At 35.9% G+C, this 16,365-nt stretch overlaps 1 pseudogene; it reads left to right on the top strand.

Annotated features, from left to right (window-relative positions):
- Positions 1 to 870: 870 nt before the first annotated feature.
- Positions 871 to 4,352, top strand: LOC138413938 (tigger transposable element-derived protein 1-like; annotated as a pseudogene).
- Positions 4,353 to 16,365: the final 12,013 nt, after the last annotated feature.

The raw sequence follows: 16,365 nt of genomic DNA, 5'->3' as shown, positions 1-16,365 counted from the left end.
CGGAGAATGGAAAACTAAGGGACAATCAGGTTGTAATAATAATAAGAAAACAGTTACTACTCCATTTATTACTCTGTGCCAGACGCTGCACTGAATACATTTCATGAATTCTTTAATTTCCATGATAACACTATGGAATAAATACCTTACTCAATGTTGCCATCTCCATGTTAACTATGGCAGGCTTGATAGAAACCTGAAGGTTTTTCTCAGTTCAGGTGTTCGGTTATAATTTCCTTGAACTGTACAAAAATGGACATGGTCTTCAGGAATAAGGAAATATCCTTATCAGCTTGCCCAATAGTCAGAACAAAGTCACCTTCCCAATGAGAAAACATTATTACCTTGGCACAAAACAAAGGCTAATACATCCCTCTTTGATCATGTGGAGTCTCATCTGTGCATCTTATTTTTTCATATATACACATAATTTCATTGAAGTGAAAGTTGGAAGCAGATCATCCTGGAGTTTCTGGTGTATTTTTAACAATTAAGGATATGTACAGGGTCTGGCAAAAAAAAAAATGTTTTTACTATTTAGATATACTTTCAGAGTTTTCACAACGGATGTTGTATACAATCCAAAAACACATTTAAAACAATGAATATTCAAGTGCATTAGCTTGATTGGACAGAAAACCAATACAAACTGAATAGAACTAAGGCATTTGGGTCTAGAATTTGATCTCTGCTCCCATTTATTTACATTATTTGGCCCATTTCCTTTACCTTCTTCTCAGCCATCCCTCAACTTTAATTTTTCCATTTTAGTATGTTTTTGTACACTTAGTACTGGTTGTTCTCCCTTGATCTTACACTCTTGATTTATTTTACCTCAATTAAATATGTTACCCTAAATCATTTTAGGCCATGCGGGTGATTGAGGAGCTTAGAAATAAAACTCTTCTTCATTCATTAGTCTATGCCCCTATTCAATCAGAAGAAAAGTAGCCTTTCCTTTCACTCTCTTTAGCCCATATTTCTTTCTCTAGTTCAGATCCAAGTGTATGAGAGTCTATGAAATCAGCTGGCTAAGTGGAAAAAAGGTCAGTGAATTTACTAGAGTTGGTATGTCAGCTTTGGAAAAATATATTTCTTAGTTGCATTCTCTTTTCTCCAAACCCAAATAGGTCCCCTAATTGAGTAATATCTTGAATCATGCTTGTGTAGGGGTAGATTAAATGACTTCTACATTTATTTTAACATTAACTTTCTAGATTTTAAGATTCTATGTTGTTCGGTGATTACTTGCTGTATAGCTAAGCAAAATAAGGTGATTTTTCACTTACAAAAGAGCTCCATAATGGTATTCAGCAATCAATCTTTGATGTGGTGATAGAAGGTACTAGATTCCTTCCATATTGTCACTCCAGCATCCTTTAGGATATTCAACTACTAGGCATGTAAGTAGAAAGTAGGGGAGAGGTGTAGAGATGGTATACATTATTTCCATCCAAAATCTACTATCAAGAATTAATCACATGACACACTTTGATGGATTACTGGGAAACCCAGTCCCTGGATAGGTAGCTGCTTCCTATCAACAATTCTAAACTATAGAAGGGGGATCAAAATCTTTGGACAGTTTCTTTCTGTGCCACATATGAATTATGATTTAATTCATAATTATGAATTATGATAAAATCAATTTATCAAAATTGATTTTTCATAGGGTATAAAGGTAATTAAGGAACAGTGGAAAATTAAAATCAACTCAAATTTTAGTAACCTAAATTCATATTAAAACCATTCCTTAGGAAAAAATAAGGAAAAGATAAAAAATTAACATACAATATTTTCTACAAGATGGAGAAATAAATTTAAATCAGGGAACCATCCTCAAAATTTGTTGCAGACTTTTATTGTAAATTAGGTTGACTATATTCCTTGACATCTGTTTTTTTGAAATTAAAAAAAGTAAATCTCATAATTTTAAATTCAAATGTTGGAAGACTTAAGAAATAATTTAGAGAAAGTTTATACTAAGAAAAGAATGTATTTAAAATTTTATATATCAGGACCTCCAGACTGACCAATGTGGACATATCTCATAGGATAATTTATAAAAATACATCAGGGTAGAGCCCTCAGGATGGGCCTCAGCAAAATAAAGAGGAAGAAAAGATCCATCAGCATTTCAAATGTCAGTGGTAAAGACCTTAAGAGCAGCAATTCATAATTACAGGCATACCTTGTTTTATTGCACAAATATTTGCAATACAGCAAATGTGCTTCACAGATATTTCATTTTTTAAAAATTGAAGGTTTATGGCAATTCTGCTTTGAGCAATTATATTGGCACCATTTTTTCCAACAGCATTTGCTCATTTTGTGTCTCTGTGTCACATCTTGGTAATTCTTGCAATATTTCAAACTTTTAAATTATTATTATATTGGCTATGGTGGTGTGTGATTACTGATCTTTGATGTTACTATTGTAATATTTTGGGATGCCACAAACTGTGCACATTTAAGATGACAAATAAATGTTTACGTGTGTTCTGACTGCTCCACTGACTGGCCATTCTTCATCTCTCTCCCTGTCCTCAGGCCTCCCTATTCCCTGAGATACAACAATATTGAAATTGGGCCAGTTGATAACCCTACAGTGGCTTCCAGTAGTTCAAGTGAAAGTAAGAGTAGCATATCCCTTACTATAAATCAAAAGCTAGAAATTATTAAGCTTAGTGAGGAAGGCATGTTAAAAGCTGATATAAGCAGAAAGCTAGGCCTCTTGTGCTAAACAGTAAAGTTGTGAATGCAAAGGAAAAGTTCTTGAAGGAAATTAAAAGTGCCCCTCCAGTGAACACATGATTGATAAGAAAGTGAAACAGTCCTATTGCTGATCTGGAGAAAGTTTTAATAGTCTGCATAGATCAAAGTAGCAACAACATTTCTTTAAGCCAAAACCTAATCCAGAGCAAGTGCCTAATTCTGTTCAATTTTATGAAGGCTGAGAGAGGTGAGGAAGCTGCAGAAGAAAAGTTTGAAATCTAGAAGAGTTAGGTTCGTGAGGTTTAAGGAGAGAAGCTGTCTCCATAAGGTAAATGCAAGATGAAGCAGCAAATGCTGAGGGAGAAGCTGCAGCAAGTTATCCAGAAGATCCAGCTAAGATAGTCAATGAAGGTGGCTACACTAAACAACAACTTGTCAATGTAAATGAAACTGCCTCCTATTGGAAAAAGATGCCATCTAGGACCTCCATAGTTAGAGAGGAGAAGTCAATGCCTGGCTTCAGAGCTTCAAAGAACAGGCAGACTCTCTTGTTAGGGGCTAATGCAGCTGGTGACTTTAAGCTGAAGTCAATGCTCATTTACCATTCTGAAAATCCTAGGGCCCTTAAGAATTATGCTAAAATTACTCTATAAATGGAACAACAAAGCCTATATGATAACACATCTGTTTACAGCTTAAGTTTACTGAATATTTTAAGCCTACTGTTCAGACCTACTGCTCAGAAAAAAAGATTCCTTTCCAAATATTACTGCTCATTGACAATGCACCTAATCACTCAAGAACTCTGATGGAGATGTACAATGAGATGAATATTGTTTTCATGCCTACTACCACAACATCCATTCTGCAACCCATGGGTCAAGGAGTGATTACCTTCAAGTCTTATTATTTAAGACATAAATTTCATAAGGCAATAGCTGCCACAGATGTGATTCCTCCGATGGATCTAGGCAAAGTAAATTGAAAATGTTCCTGAAAGGCTTCAAATTCTAGATGTTATTAAGTACATTCATGCTTCATAGGAGAAAGTCAAAATATCAACATTAACAGGAGCTTGGAAGAGGCTGATTCCAACTGTCATTGATGACTTTGAGAGGAAGACTTCCATGGAGGAAGTAGCTGCAGATGTGATGTAAATTGCAAAAGAACTAAACTTATAAATGGAGTCTGAAGATGTGACTGAATTACTGCCATCTCATGACAAAACTTGAATAGATGAGTTGCTTCGTATGAATGAACAGAGAAAAACAATTTTTTTTGAAATTGTATCTACTCCTGGCGAAGATGCTATGAAGATTGTTGAAATGACAACAAAGGATTTAGAGTATTACATAGTCTTAGTTGATAAGGCAATGGCAGGGTTTGAGAAGACTGACTCCAATTTTAAAAGAAGTTCTACTGTGGGTAAAATGCTATCAAACAACATTGCACGCTAAAGAGAAATTGGCCGTGAAAGGAAGAGTCAACCAATGCAGCAAATTTCATTGTTGTCTTATTTTAAGAAATTGCCACAGCCATGACAACATTCAGCAACCACCACCCTGGTCAGCCATCAGCCATCAACACTGAGGCAAGACTCTCCACCAGCAAAAACTTATGACTACCTTAAGACCTGATAGTGGTTTGTACTTTTTTTTGCAATAAACTATTTTTTAATTAAGGTATGTACATTTTTTAGGCATAATGCTATTGTACACTTACTAGACTAGAGTATGGTGTGCACATAAGTTTTATATGCACTGAGAAACCAAAAATATTTATGTAACTTGAATTTAATATTCAATTTACTGTATGGTCTAGAACTGAACCTGCAATACCTCCAAGGTATTCTTGAGGAACCTGCTAATCTTAGCACTGATCATCAGTTATAATAGTGGAAAAATGTTTTTATTTTGTTTGTTTTCTTAACTATGTTTGTTTTTAAAGATACTACTGAGGCTTCTCTAAAAATATTTTTAAAAGGACAATATGTTCTTTGAAAGTTAAACTTTGAGACAATACAATGTTTATATTAAAAAAATACAATTTAAAGAGATGGTGTAGTTTTCAGCTCTTTAAGACTTATGTGTAACTCAGTCAAATGTATTAAGTTATCTAAAAAAAGAATGTGTTCATCAAAAATGGAGTTGGACAGCCATGGAAGCACAGACAAGGGAATCAAAGAAGCATTGCTTGGCAGGTTCCAGCACAGTAGTGGTAAGAGGGAAGGTGTGGTACTCAGTGAGTCTAATGGGCAACATTCTGTTTCTAGCAGATAAATTTCAATTAAGCCCTTCTAGCCAGGCCAGCTGGCAACTCTAAATCTTAATTCATGCTCAACAAGAAGTGATCTAAGTAAGATTTTCTTTCTGAGTATTTATGAGGACTAGATACACTGATCAGCTCATGTGCTTCTTCCAGGCTTTGAGACAATCATGTTTCTCATTATACAATAATATTTGTTTTCAGCCTTGTAGATCAGTCTTTATTAATGAATCCATTCTTGGTATGCTGAGCAAATAAAATTAATAACCTATAAGTTTGAGGGCCAGATTCTGGCCTGAGATGAACTGATTAAGGTAATGAATGCCCTTTTCATGTAGGCTTTCTAGGCGATAGCTTACTTGCTTCCCTCAAGCTTATTAAAATCTCCTCTGTATCACTGCAATGACTAAAACATTCATTTTTTTAATTTTTAAATTTTAGAAGAATCTTAACTATCACTTAATACCAAAATCACTTTACCCAAATGAAAAAAAATGAAGAAAATTTTAAAATTTCAATTAGATAGATCAAGAATGCTAATAACATACATTGCGAATTTTATTCCCCATTCCATTTTAGCCTTTAGGAAAACAAAAATTACCTCTAGGCATTATTTGCCAACAAATATGTTCATGAATATATTTTGTAGGTATGTAAAAGTAGATAGAGGCAAAAACTACAAATTTTGCCAACTTTGGTTCATAAAGACATGTTTCTTTTATTGCCAGTTACCTCGATGTTTCAAATAGACTAAATGTTTTAAGCAAAGTTGCTAATTTTTAGCAAAATTATTATCTTAGCAAACACATTCTTGTAGAGGCCCTTGCTGCATCATAATAGAAGCGTCTCTTCTGAGTTGTAACAGGATTTGCTTACAGACATCTCTAGTTGTCAGGGACCTCATATGATTTAGGGACTACTCTGGATTCTGAAGCCCGAGTTCATGTCATGGAGGAGGGAGAAAGCCTGAGCAACCACCGTGTATATTATAAAGTGCCTGCTCTGAGTTGAGAGCTCTCATGTCACCAGAGAGTTTGTGCCCCAGACAGAGCACAGACCTGTGCCCCCAATCCAATTATCCTTATCATTAGTGGGAATCCAACTCCCTCTAACTTTTCATCACTCTTAGTCATCTAGGAGACGCATACATGTTCCTTTGCCAAGAATGTCAAAGTTTTTATTTTCACGCTGATGGAAATCAAACACAGTCGCTCTCCATTCCATCAAAAACATTGGCGAGGCCAATATGAGAACACTGGTGGTTAAGATACCTCATGGCTCTAATTTCCATGACCTGCATTTTAAAACTCCGCTCAATGTAGGGAATTCACATGCAGTCTGACTATATGGTAAACATAGTGATACAGCCTTTGGTTGGGTGCAAAGAGTCCTGATGCTGCCTTTCTTGTATTGTCTATAAAATTAGCTGCAAGTTGATTTTGGTTCTCAAAATATACATCATCAAGAATCCATGGTATTTCTTTTCCTTCACAGTTTGAATGAGCTTGTCTACCAGAATTTACTAAGAGGAAGCTTCAGGAGTTGAGGGTTGAGGGAATCATACTTATCATCTGCTGTACTAGACACAGTACATATCTACAGCTGTTTTTATTTCCATGGCTACCCAATGAAGTAGGTGGACTAATCTCCATTTAGGGAAGAGAAGACAGTTTCATAGGGGTCTAAGTGGAAAAGCTAATAAGTAGTCCCAAGGCTTTGTAACTCTGAACCCATATTACTTCCACATTACAAATTTGAAAATGAACTATTAAGTAATTGTCATAATAATTTTATAGTTCATGATCAAAGATAAGGATTACCATGGTTTATCATGGTTTATCAGCATGTGATAATGAATTCCAGGGTGAGAAGGAGGCCTAAATAATTGTGCATGTTATAAACCAACCTCGGTATGTCTAGAATTACTGGAGAAGGTGAAGATAAATGATCTAAGTGAAGGAGGGTGTTGACATGGATGAAGCTGGTCAAAGGTATGTCCTATTTCAAATGGAGGCATGTTAAGTTTCCAGTGTGAAGAAGATCAATAACATCCGATTTGTGTTTTAGAGAAGATGCTGGAAACCAGCAGACCAATAATTAGCCTACCAAAAGTCAGAGCAAGAAAAAAAATATGATTCTCAATGAATGACTTATCTGGGGGAAAATGTACTCATTTAGTTAGGTATTTGAAACACTAAAGGAGCTTTCAGTTGCAGCAGTTGGCTAACACTCCCTTTAAAAAAAAATTTTATTTTTAGATAATTATAGTTTCATTAGGTAGTTATAAAGAAATATACAGAGGTACTGTGAACCCTTCACCCAGCTGCTTCTAAGGTTAACACATTGTAAAACTATTAGTAATACACTTCTGAAAGAAAAATATGTCTATCCATGCTTTACGCTGTATATCAAATTTTTTTGCTTTTTTTTTTTTTTTCTTGGCTGTGCCACACAGCTTGTAGGATCTTAGCTCCCTGACCAGGCATCGAACCCGGGCTCTCTGCAGAGAAAAGGCAGAGTCTTAACCACTGGACCACCGGGGAATTCCCTGTATACAGAATTGATCATAATTCCAAAGTGATTATAATTTTAAAATAAGCAACAATATTGTAAAACTACTAAGAGAAAATAAGTATGTAGTTATAGCCTCTTTAATAAAATTTTGAATGCTACACAAAAAGCAAATACCCTAAAGGAAAAAAACATAGGTTATAATACATATACTTTTGAAAAGTTCTTTATGTTAAAACACAAACAACTAGCGAGCCAAAAACCTATGTGTGATATTTCAGTACTGATCACAGGCAATTCTAAAGGCTTTACCTGACAGGTCTCATGGGGGAAAGTGGCCCTTCACTCACTGGACTTGTTGCACAGACAATGTATTCAGTCTCTGAAGGGAGTTGCAGTTAAGGACTTAGGCCCGCCTGGCTGGTGAAGTTTCTCCTGCACTTTACATTCTGGAAGTAACAAGTCAATCATCATGCAGAACAAAAACTGAAAATGACATAGATGTTATGGAGGGGAGTTTCTTCAAGTTTTGAGTAGATGTTTCCAAGGTCATGGAATTCCTCTTTAAAGGAATTCTAAAAAAAAATTCATAGTAAACTAGTGGAGGACAGGAGGAAAGTACATGCTAGGCATAGGGACAGCATGTGCAAAGTCCTGGTGGTGAGACGGAGCATATGGGGGAGGCCAGTGGAGGCCAGTTGATGTTCTGGAACACAGAAAAGGATAGGGAATAGATTCCAGCAAGTACAAGACGGTACTCAGGAGGTAGGCCGTAGCCACATCTTATAGCTGAAGGGGAAGCAATAGCGCATGTTCAGAAAGGACAGATAATAAAAGTCCCAACCTTTCCCAACAGGTAAAAAATTAGGAACAGTTTGGAGTGACCGTTTGAGATCCTGTATTCCAAAGATCATTAAAGGGTAAAGCAATCAGATCCTTGTGCATTGTCCACAGTGTGTTACAATTCCTTTGCTCTGGATTCCAAATCTGAATGACCAGATCTGGCTAATTTTCTGTATAATCAAGTTTTGAGATGTAGCTTGTTATATAAAAGCAGATCAGTTTAAGTCACTTCCCTACAGAGAATCAATGATTGACTCCCCACTAATCTCAGAGTAAAACTTCTTCTTTTTTTTGGCTTTGCATGTGTGGCCCTAAAGATCTGACCTCTGCTTATTTCTCTTGAATCATCTGCTACCCTCTCTTGACTCCACGCATACCAAGAATTTGATGTTTTCCCAGTGTGCCAGCCTTTCTTTTAGACGGGGCACTGAGATTTTTTTCAGGTGCCTTTCACCCATCCTAAGAAATACTTGGCCTAAGAAATACTTGGCCATCCTTCAGCTTACGTAAATCTACTCTTAGAGGCCCTCCTATAATCCCCTTTCACCTTGACACCAAAGCTATATTTCTATTTCCTTTCTTCACACATTGCATCTTTTTTTTTAAGAAAATATTTGTTTACTACACAATATTTTTCTGTAACAGAATCTCTATTATAATAACAATTGGATAAGTGGAATCATTCAGTGGGCAGATCAGAGAAAGGCATAATAATGCTATTTGACTTTTGCATAATACAATAACTAAATTCTAAATATACCTTTTGTATATTTAGAATTTGTATAGTTAGAATTTTGTTGTAAACCACTGATGCATGCAGATCAACATGGATTTTAAAAGGAAAATTAAACAGGAGAGTTGCTGTAACTGTGTCTTTGTCCCAAAATGATTGGAAACTCTGCTACATTGTATAAATAATTCTACAGTTGGGGCCTCAGTTTCTACATTTCTAAAATGAGGGAAATGGGTGATGTACTCTTCAAGAACTCAGCTCTCCATTCTGCCATGCTATGTGATATTGGCTATTATTTCTGTCTATAAAATTATGGAACTGAATATCGTGAGTTCTAAAGTCTTACTAGAGATTTAACTTGTTTGTTTCAATTATTCCTGAGAATTATCCTCTAATTGATGTTACTTTTGATATTATTTCTTTCCCAAATATATTCTACTCAATAATTGGATTCATATTTCTAAAATATTATTAACCAGATTAATTTAAAATTCCTGATATTTACACAATTAAATAATCTCTATCTAACATGGTATATTTCATGCTGTATTTTATCATATATCTTTGTTATATCCTTTGTTGGCTCTTTGAACCCATCTCAATTTCTCTCTTATACACAGTCCTGCAAATCATTATGGCTTAAATATGGTTTTCAGTTGTTGCTTACTCATAAAAAATCCATTGAAGGCAGGCTTATCTTCACTTTTATTATGTCCAGTGCTTAACACGGTGATGAGCACATAGCTGGTATGTAGTAGGTTTGTTATGCTTAAACATTCTTCCTCACAGCACTAGGATCTGGGTTTTGAGACTTCCAGGGATGAATGGATTTTGCCGATTATGATATGTATCCTCTTCTCTGAGCCTCTTTGAACCAAAGACAGTGGATTTTCAAAATGGATTCAATATTTTTCAATTTAGAAATAACTTCATCTGAAAACTGTACTGATTTATCTGTGATGTAGTGTAAAGGACACAGACACTCTTGAGTCAGAATATTTGACTTTGTGAGGCTCAGTCTGCTCACCAGTCTAAAGGGAATAAAAATGTCTTCTCAATTGATGTTACTGGCTTTCCAAGGGAATCAGGTGAGGAGGGAGCTAGATGAGAAAGCATTCAAAAATTGCAGTGTTGTGAGATAAAAGGGACTAATTTTATTGGCAGTAATATAAGTAGCAGTAACAGTAATAGTAGTAGTAGTAGTAGTAGTAGTAGTAGTAGTAGTAGTAGTAGTAGTAGTAGTAATTATACTATCATTAATTAAAAATCTGGCCCACATAGGGGTGGAGGATATTCTCAGGACTGCCTCACATAGCCAAAAATTTCAGAATTAAGTAAATTTATATCTGTGTGTGTCCATATATATTTGTGTGTGTGTGTTTGCATACACATATATATATTTTATATTAAGGGTGTATTTCTATCAATCAGTCATTGCTCCCATTCTTCATGACTCAAAGTTTGCACTTTTTTTTTCATTACATATAAGTTGAGTCGTCAAGGCTGAACATAAGCATCGTGTCTTGATGTTTTCAGTTGCAAGAAACTAAACACATTCAAAAAGACTCAAGTGAAAAGTTGCTTATTTAAAGACATCAGCAGATATCCTGTGGATAATCAAGTGTCACAAAGCATTTGGAATGGTAGGTAGGAACAAAAGTCATTGCTTCAGTCTCTCATTGAAGTACATTTACACTTCTGCTCATTTTCTCATTTCCTTTCTCACAGCCTCTCTTTTTATTGACATCTTTATTGGAGTATAATTGCTTTACAATGGTGTGTTAGTTTCTGCTGTATAACAAAGTGAATCAGCTATTCATATACATATATCCGCATATCTCCTTCCTCTGGAGTCTCCCTCACACCCTCCCTAATCCACCCCTCTAGGTGGACACAAAGCACCAAGCTGATCTCCCTGTGCTATGTGGCTGCTTCCCACTAGCTATCTATTTTACATTCGGTAGTGTATATATGTCTATGCCACTCACTCCCTTCCTCCCAGCTTACCCTTCCCCATCTCTGTGTTCTCAAGTCCATTCTCTAGGTCTGTGTCTTTATTCCTGGCCTGCCCCTAGGTTCTTCAGAATCATTTTTTTTTTTTTTAGATAACATACATATGTGTTAGCATACAGTATTTGTATTTCTCTTTCTGACTTACTTCACTCTGTATGACAGACTCTAGGTCCATCCACCTAACTACAAATAACTCAATTTCATTTCTTTTTATGGCTGAGTAATATTCCATTGTATATATGTGCCACATCTTCTTTATCCATTCATCTGTTGATGGACACTTAGGTTGCTTCCATGTCCTGGCTATTGTAAATAGTGCTGCAGTGAACATTGTGGTACATGACTCTTTTTGAATTATGGTTTTCTCAGGGTATATGCCCAGTAGTGGGATTGCTGGGTTCTATTTTTAGATTTTAAGGAATCTCCAAACTGTTCTCAAAAGTGGCTGTATCAATTTACATTCCCACCAACAGTGCAAGAGGGTTCCTTTTTCTCTACACCCTCTCCATCATTTACTCTTTGTAGATTTTTTGATGATGGCCATTCTGACCAGGGTGAGGTGTTACCTCATTGTAGTTTTTACTTGCATTTCTCTAATGATTAGTGATGTTGAGCATCCTTTCATGTGTTTGTTGGCAATCTGTATATCTTCTTTGGAGAAATGTCTATTTAGACCTTCTGCCCATTTTTTGATTGGGTTGTTTGTTTTTTTGATATTGAGTTGCATGAGCTGCTTGTATATTTTAGAGATTAACCCTTTGTCACTTGCTTTTTTGCATATTTTCTCCCATTCTGAGGGTTGTCTTTTCATCTTGTTTATGGTTTCCATTGCAGGGCAAAAGCTTTTAAGCTTCATTAGGTCCCATTTGTTTATTTTTGTTTTTATTTCCCTTTCTCTATGAGGTGGGTCAAAAAGGATCTTGCTGTGATTTATGTCATAGAGTGTTTTGCCTAGGTTTTCCTCTAAGAGTTTTATAGTGTCTGCCCTTACATTTACGTCTTTAATCCATTTTGAGATTACTTTTTTGTGTGGTGTTAGGAAGTGTGCTAATTTTATTCTTTTACATGTAGCTGTCCAGTTTTCCCAGCATCACTTATTGAAGAGGCTATTTTTCACGATTGTATATTCTTGCCTCCTTTATCAAAGATAAGGTGACCATGCGTGCTTGGTTTTACCTCTGGGCTTTCTATTGTGTTCCATTGATCTATACTTCTTTTTTCATGCCAGTACCATACTGTCTTGATTACTGTAGCTTTGTAGTATAGTCTGAAGTCAGGGAGCCTGATTCCTCCAGCTCTGTTTTTCTATCTCAAGATTGCTTTAGCTATTCAGGGTCTTTTGTGTTTCTATACAAATTGTGCCACTTTTTGTTCTAGTTCTGTGAAAAATGCCATTGACAGTTGGATAGGAATTACATTGAATCTGTAGATTGCTTTGGGTAGTACAGTCATTTTCACAATGTTGAGTCTTCCAATCGAAGAACATGGTATAACTCTCCATCTGTTTGTATCATCTTTAATTTCTTTCATCAGTGTCTTATAGTTTTCTGCATGCAGGTCTTTTGTCTCCTTAGGTAGGATTATTCCTAGGTATTTTATTCTTTTTGTTGCAATGGTAAACGCGAGTGTTTCCTTAATTTCTCTTTCAGATTTTTCATCATTAGTGTATAGGAATGGAAGAGATTTCTGTATATTAATTTTGTATCCTGCTACTTTACTAAATTCATTGCTTAGCTCTACTAGTTTTCTGGTAGCTTCTTTAGGATTTTCTATGTATAGTATCATGTCATCTGCCAACAGTGACAGTTTTACTTCTTCTTTTCTGATTTGGATTCCTTTTATTTCTTTTTCTTCTCTGATTGCTGTGGCTAAAACTTCCAAAACTATGTTGAATAATAGTGGTGAGAGTGGGCAACCTTTTCTTGTTCCTGATCTTAGTGGAAATGGTTTTAGTTTTTCACCACTGAGAATGATGTTGGCTGTGGTTTTGTCATATATGGCGTTTATTATGTTGAGGCAAGTTCCCTCTATGCCTACTTTCTGGAGGGTTTTTATCATAAATGGGTGTTGAATTTGATGGAACAAATTCTTTATGCCTCAGGTCATCAGGGGAGACCTGAGAAGGGGCTCAACCCTCACACTGTAATATATAAAAGTGGTCGTCTCTCTCATCCCAGCTGAGGCTCCTGGACTTAGGGGAATTAACCAGTCCCTTAGGTTTCAGAATTATCTTGGTTTGGTTGTTCCAAGCATGAAGAACTAAGTTGTCCTCTTGGTTACCTTTCCTGGCAGTGCACAGAAAGTCAAAAGAGGTCATACCGTAGGGTTAGTCTGAGATAAGAAAGGCATCCAAGGAGCACAGCGTTTTACAACTGGGAAGGCCACAGCAAGCCATAAATGGGGTGCACTTTTTCTGCATCTGCTGAGATGATCATATGTTTTTTCTCCTTCAATTTGTTAGTACGGTTGATCACATTGGTTGATTTGTGTATATTGAAGAATCCTTGCATACCTGGGATAAACCCCACTTGATCATGGTGTATGATCCTTTTAATGTGTTGTTGGATTCTGTTTGCTAGTATTTTGCTGAGGATTTTTGCACAAATGTTCATCAGTGATACTAGTCTGTACTTTTCTTTTTTTGTGACATCTTTTTCTGTTTTTTTTTATCAGGGTGATGGTGGCCTTGTACAATGAGTTTGGGAGTGTTCCTCCCTCTGCTATATTTTGGAAGAGTTTGAGAAGGATAGGTGTTAGCTCTTCTCTAAACGTTTGATAGAATTCACCTGTGAAGCCACCTGGGATTTTGTTTGTTGGAAGATTTTTAATAACAGTTTCAATTTCAGTTCTTATGATGGGTCTGTTTATATTTTCTATTTCTTCCTGATTCAGTCATGGAAGGTTATGCTTTTCTAAGAATTTGTCCTTTTCTTCCAGGTTGTCTATTTCATTGGCATATAGTTGCATGTAGTAATCTCTCATGATCCTTTGTATTTCTGTGGTATCAGTTGTTACTCCTCCTTTCTCATTTCTAATTCTATTGATTTGAGTCTTCTCCCTTTTTTTTTTTTTTTGATGACTCTGGCTAATGGTTTATCAATTTTATTTGTCTTGTCAAAGAACCAACTTTTACTTTTCTTGATATCTGCTATTATTTCCTTCATTTATTTTTCATGTATTTCTGATCTGATCTTTTTGATTTCTTTCCTTCTGCTAACTTTGGGGTTTTATTGTTCTTCTTTCTCTAATTGCTTTAGGTTTAAGGTTAGGTTGTTTATTTGAGATGTTTCTTGTTTCTTGAGGTAGGATTGTATTGCTATAAGCCTCCCTCTTAGAACTGCTTTTGCTGCATCCCATAGGTTAGGGGTCATCATGTTTTCATTGTCATTTGTTTCTAGGAATTTTTTTATTTCGTCTTTGATTTCTTCAGTGATCTCTTCCTTATTTAGTAATGTATTGTTTAACCTCCATGTGTTTGTATTTTTTACAGATTTTTTTCCTGTAGTTGATATCTAGTCTCACAGCATTGTGGTCGGAAAAGATACTTGATATGGTTTCAAATTTCTTAAATTTCCCAAGGCTGGATTTGTGACCCTAGGTATGGTCTATCCTGGGGAATGCTCCATGGGCACTTGAGAAGAAAGTGTATTGTGTTGTTTTTGGATGGAATGCCCTACAAATATCAATTAAGTCCATCTTGTTTATTGTATCATTTAAAGCTTGTGTTTCCTTATTTTCATTTTGGATGATCTGTCCATTGGTGAAAGTGGGGTGTTAAAGTCCCCTACTATGATTGTGTTACTGTCGATTTCCCCTTTTATGGCTGTTAGCATTTGCCTAGTGTATTGAGGTGCTCCTATGTTAGGTGCATAAATATTTACAATTGTTATATCTTCTTCTTGGATTGATCCCTTGATCATCATGTAGTGTCCTTCTTTGTCTCTTGTAATAGTCTTTATTTTAAAGTCTATTTTGTCTTATATGAGAATTGCTACTCCAGCTTTATTTTGATTTCCATTTGCATGGAATATCTTTTTCCATCATCTCACTTTCAGTCTCTCTGTGTCCCTAAGTCTGAAGTGGGTCTCTTGTAGACAGCATATATATGGGTCTTGTTTTCGTATCCATTCAGCCAGTCTATGTCTTTTGGTTGGAGCATTTAATCCATATACTTTTAAGGTAGTTATCAATATGTATGTTCCTATTACCATTTTCTTAATTGTTTTGGGTTTGTTTTTGTAGGTGTTTTCCTTCTCTTGTGTTTCCTGCCTAGAGAAGTTCCTTTAACATTTGTTGTAAAGCTTTTTTGGTGATGTTGAATTCTCTTAGTTTTTCCATGTCTGTAAAGGTTTTAATTTCTCTGTCAAATCTGAATGAGATCTTTACTGGTTAGAGAAATCTTGGTTGTACGTTTTCCCCTTTCATCACTTTAAATATATCCTGCCACTCCCTTCTGGCTTTCAGAGTTTCTGCTGAAAGTTCAGCTGTTAACCATATGGGGACTCCATTTTATGTTATTTGTTGCTTTTCCCTTGCTGTTTTTGATATTTTTTCTTTGTATTTAATTTTTGATAGTTTGATTAATATGTGTCTTGGCATGTTTCTCCTTGGATTTATCCTGTATGGGACTCTCTGTTCTTCCTGGAGTTGATTGACTATTTCCTTTCCCATACTAGGGAAGTTTTCAACTGTAATCTCTTCAAATATTTTCTCAGTCCCTTTTGTTTCTCTTCTGCTTCTGGGACCCCTATAATCTGTGATAGTTATTTCCACTATTTTATCTTCCAGGTCACTTATCCATTCTTCTGCCTCAGTTATTCTGCTATTGATTCCTTCTAGAGAATTTTTAATTTCATTTATTGTGTTCTTCATCATTGTTTGTTTGCTCTTTAGTTATTTTAGGTCCTTGTTAAATGTTTCTTTTATTTTTTTTCCATTCTGTTTCCAAGATTTTGGATCCTGTTTACATCATCACTCTGAATTCTTTTTCAGGTAGACTGCCTATTTCCTCTTCATTTGTTTGGTCTTTGGGTTTTTACCTTGCTCCTTCACCTGCTGTGTATTTCTCTCTCCTCATTTTGCTTCACTTATTGTGTTTGGGCTCTCCTTTTCACAGGTTGCAGTTTCATAGTTTCTGTTGTTTTTGGCATCTGCCCCCAGTGTATAAGTTTAGTTCAGTGGGTTGTGTAGGCTTCCTGGTGGAGGGGGTTGGTGCCTGTGTTCTGGTGGATGAGGCTGGATCTTGTCTTTCTGGTGGGCAGGACTGCACCCCCTGGTATGTTTTG

This window comes from Delphinus delphis, chromosome 2 (assembly GCF_949987515.2).
Source record: "Delphinus delphis chromosome 2, mDelDel1.2, whole genome shotgun sequence".
Classification (NCBI taxonomy): domain Eukaryota; kingdom Metazoa; phylum Chordata; class Mammalia; order Artiodactyla; family Delphinidae; genus Delphinus; species Delphinus delphis.
The sequence above is the reverse complement of the archived record's forward strand: the minus strand, read 5'-3'. Positions and strand labels throughout refer to the sequence as shown.